This window comes from Castor canadensis, chromosome 19 (genome assembly GCF_047511655.1).
Source record: "Castor canadensis chromosome 19, mCasCan1.hap1v2, whole genome shotgun sequence".
In the NCBI taxonomy this organism is placed as follows: Eukaryota; Metazoa; Chordata; class Mammalia; order Rodentia; family Castoridae; genus Castor; species Castor canadensis.
In genome coordinates, this window is record NC_133404.1 from 29,755,312 (window position 1) to 29,759,595 (window position 4,284).

Genomic DNA, 4,284 nt, shown 5'->3' on the forward strand with positions numbered 1-4,284 from the left:
AACTTTATACTGTTGACCACATTAGAAAATACAAATTTAGGAACTAAGATAAATTACTGTATCACTCTATTTCCATACAGATGCCAAGAGAATTTCATTTAGTTAAACCCAAAACTTCATAGTTAAAAGAAAGTCTGTAGTGACAGATTTACTTATACCTGTCCAGAATTTAAAACCTGTCCAAAATTACATAGCCTTCACCAAATCTGACCATATTTCCTCGATTTGCTTTGGCATAAGACTAGACATTAATGGCATTTTACATATTATTGTCACTACAGAGTTCACACTTTTTTTTTAAGTAATACAAAATAGAACTGTGTTTTCTGACTTCCCACAAACTAGAAACAAGGTAATGAATTGCGACTCAAAAACAGTTTTTTTTTTTTTTTTTTTTGCAGTATAAAGAAAGATACAGATGGTGAGGAAATAAACCCAGCAACTCCAAGGATACTGGCTCTAAGGGTGGGGGGGCGGGAATCCACCAATGGCTTCCAAGGCCCAAGAAGGAAGATGGACGCAGAAACACTACATGGCCCAATCAAAGCACACAACTTGGTAGACATGCATGATGATGGGTTCTGCTTGTATTAAGAGCCTGCCACCCAAAATAAAGTGGAAGTATTATTTTAATGCCTATGGCCCAACATACCATAGTGTTTACATTCTTAAACAAGGGTATTGTATTTCCTTCAAATTACTGAGCCCTGTTTAACTTAAGGATTTATTACCTAAGACTCAGATGTTTTCATGAAAGGCAGATGAGGTAATGGAGGAAATTTTAGAATTCACTTATCCAGACATAGTTCAAAGTTTAAGTCACAAATATTATAAATGAGGCGGCCAATACAATCTTAGCAGCTTTATATGTCACTACTAGAAAGTCTGCAAGAACAGTACACCTAGGGAGTACATTCTATTGAGAGTGAAACACAAGGCTGAAAGTCAGGTAGTAGATATAATATAAACTACATCTGACTTTATTTAGACATTTTAGGGATGGTATCACCAAAGCTAAGTATAAACAAAATAAAGAGATATGGTATGTATCATAATGTTAAGTAATTGTGAATGACATCACTTCAGGTATAAAAATTACAAGTACTGGCCACAGTATACTAAAGATGACTGAATAGCATCAACTATTCTCCCTATGTGACTATAAATCTCTTTATTTGGTTACCAAATAAATCAGATGAGTCTTTTCCAAACCAAATGCCTGGAAATAGAATTAACACCATGTTGACTGCCAGACTGAAAATTTTAAACTGGCCAGGTTGTGGAGTAAATACCTAAATTAAATGTCTTAAATGTTTGGCATAATCTAGACCAAATATTCTCAATCATGTTAATTATCAGAAATAATTTATATATATTCCCTAGTCTTAGAAAAACTATTAAAAGCTGAGTAGACCCATGAAATATTATTTAAGCAATGAGAATGAACTGGCTGAAATCCAGGGGAAAGCAAGGTCCTCCCTTTACAAGTTTAACTAATAACAGGGTCCTACCTTCCCCTTGCCAATGACATGAAAATGTCCCTCACCTAGGAACTCTACAACATTCAAGGGTTAACTCTAAAGCAGCAAAAATGTTTCACAGAGAAGACTTGAGTGGAAAATACTTCATTTTGATCTTTAAAACACACCTCAAATATTTTAGCATTTTAAAAAAAGTTCTAAAGTAATTATGAGGTACCACACTGCTTACTTCCATATTTAAATAATAAAAAGTAGCCTTTGATTTTACAGATTCCAGCCTTGGTTTTTACAGAAATGGTCAATTACCCCCCTTGATTCCTTCACACACACACACAGACAGCCCTAAATTTTCACCAACGAACAGTTATCGTTAGATGCTCTTTTTATTTTATTTTATTTTTTTATAGCCAGTGCTGTCCTCAAACTCTTGATCCTCTTGCCTTAGGAACCTCCTGTCTCGATCTCCTGAGTGCTGAGATTGTAGGCATGCACCACCATGTCGCCATGGTGCATACTAATTCTAAATCCCGTTCAGAACACATTCTCTGCATGGCATACAGTTCCAGGTCTCAAGACTATGCTATGTCTTGAGAATTAGTAAAATCAGTAGAGATGTTGGTTTCTTCTTGTGGAAGACAAAGTCCAATGGAACAAAGTAGTCAAAACTTCTCTAATTTAAGCACTTCTATATACCAAAAATTCCCCAAACATTCTGAGATACTAAAATAACTAAGGCTAACAAGTCACTTTATACTCTTGCTAGTGGATGTTAGAAAAAAAAAATCATTCACTTGACTGCTTTCTGAGTTAACTCTTCTGTCTGTGCGTACACATCTTTAGGTATTACATTCATGTCCTAAACTTACCTTTAATGCATGTTCAGAGGCACCAACAGAATATGCAGCAGAAATGTAACCACATGAGCTAGGTGCTTGAATTTCAATCTAGCAAATTCTCTGTAAGAGTTTTAAAAAAAGTTATTTATGACAATTGCCAAAACTAAGACCAGGATATCTAAATACACCAAAATATTCCTTTGTTTTTTTTAAATTCCTGACTTTCAAATGACTGTTAACAGGATACTATTTAAATTTTTGTAAATTCACCTGGAATACCTGAGGTGCAGCAAATATTATTACTTTAGAACAATTGCAGTGCCCCATCTACATTTATTACACACACAATACTCCAAAGACTTAACTGTAGGTAAATACTTCACTGGCTAACACTGCTTTCAAACAGTTCACTCTTCACCAGGAAAAAACATCAAATTATTTTCTGAAACTCATGAAATTAAGCCATTAACTTACCTTCCCCTACCAAACTACTGTTAGTTAGGTAACTCAAATGATTTCTTGATGCAGGTAGAGAAAAGGTGGTAAGATGGAAAAAAACAGTAAATTGTGGTTTAATTAAAAAGCAGAGTCATTCAAAATTAACAAGCAATTAATATGGAATTGAGGAATTCCTATGAGAGTAAGAAAGGGGGGGGAGGTACAAAAAGGTCTCAAAGCCTCAGAGCAGAGTAAATGACACGATGTATCAAAAGATAATGCAAAACATGGAAACACACTGAACAGGAAGGGAAAAAATACTCTTCTGGGGTAGGGAAGTTGTTAAGATGTTAAAGATCAGGCCTGGGCAGTGTTTTTGTCTTTGCTAGGAAACTGGGATCTAGCAAAAAGTGCATTCCCAGGCAACCATCCCGAAAATAAAGCATTGCTTAATGAGGTAGGGGCCAGGAATACACAATGGGGGAGGGGAGGGCTGGCTCATTACCTTTATAGAGGATGCTGGTCAGAGGCACTCTGGCTGCAGCTTCTCTGGGGTCGGGGGGAGGGCAGCCCCTTCAGCAGGTTCAAACCTGGCCACCAGAAACCAGTAAGTGGTGCAGTGCTCCAGGGGCGAGCAGAAGAGGGCTTTCGGGGGGTGGGCAAAGGAAAAGGCTGAAGAGTGGCACGGGCAGGCAGGCAAGAGCAGAGAGTCCTCCTTCCCACCCCCACAGCCCCCTCTCCCCGGGGGAAGTAACTGACTTTACCTGTCTCTTCAGCTGCTGCTTCTCTTCCTTCTTTCAGCCTCCGCCACATTCACCAACTTCTCCATTGAAGAAACACCCCAGGCAGGGCCGGACATGGGGTTCCTGATCCTCCTCGGTGCTTCACGGCCCCAGTCGGTGGAGCATCCAAACAGCCGAGCAGACTGGGGTTGGCGGTCCCCGTCGCCGGGCAGCCTTGGGGAAGGCTCGGTGGGGGGGGTATAGTCCGGGTCCAGGGGATCGGAGCAGGGGGCTGTCGCGTTCCGGGCCAGAAGCTTCCAGCTACTAAGGGACTCAGGAGGTCTTGGGACAGTGAGCTCCTAAGTCGTACAGGGTCTGAAGTGCTAGCAACGGGGTGTCTGGACAGGGGGCTTTCGGGATGCACTTTGCACTGGGCCACCCCCGCCCCCTCCCTCCAGCACTTTGGGGTCACTGGGATGGGACCAAACCTTCAGCAACCAATCAGCGGCCGCACTGGAGGCTGAGCCCGGAGCCGTAAACCAAGTCCGGGGTGGATGGGGGTGGGGGGCGGGGGCAACTTGGTTGGTTGGTTGCTTGCTTCCTTCTCTTCTCTTTACACCAGCAGCCCCCACCCCCTGGTGCCGTAAAGCTGCCTGCGGATTCGCGACAGTTAGAGGAGGCGTGTTGATCGGGGCTGGGACTCGTCTCTGATTGGTCTCACTCACTTCCTCCCCCTCGGATTCCCCCCACCACGGCGGTGACTTTCGAGGCTCCGCCCCCCGCGGAGGGACTCGAAGCGGTTGCTAA

The 4,284-nt window shown here is 41.9% G+C and overlaps 1 protein-coding gene across 6 annotated transcripts in view; it reads right to left on the reverse strand.

Moving 5' to 3' along the window:
- The window catches only part of Asb7 (ankyrin repeat and SOCS box containing 7), a 46,479-nt gene extending 42,460 nt beyond the window's left edge, over window positions 1–4,019 (reverse strand). For 3 of the 6 annotated variants that reach the window (XR_012443983.1, XM_020185629.2, XM_020185633.2), the window contains exons 1-3: window positions 3,520–4,018; window positions 3,261–3,345; window positions 2,348–2,437 (exon numbers count right to left, since the gene is read on the reverse strand). The gene's annotated coding sequence lies outside the window, so the exon portion shown is untranslated. Of the gene's footprint in view, window positions 1–2,347; window positions 2,438–3,260; window positions 3,401–3,519 lie in introns of all 6 variants that reach the window. The other 3 variants (XM_074061738.1, XM_074061737.1, XM_020185631.2) reach the window with 3 other exon arrangements.
- Between the last annotated feature and the right edge of the window lie 265 nt (window positions 4,020–4,284).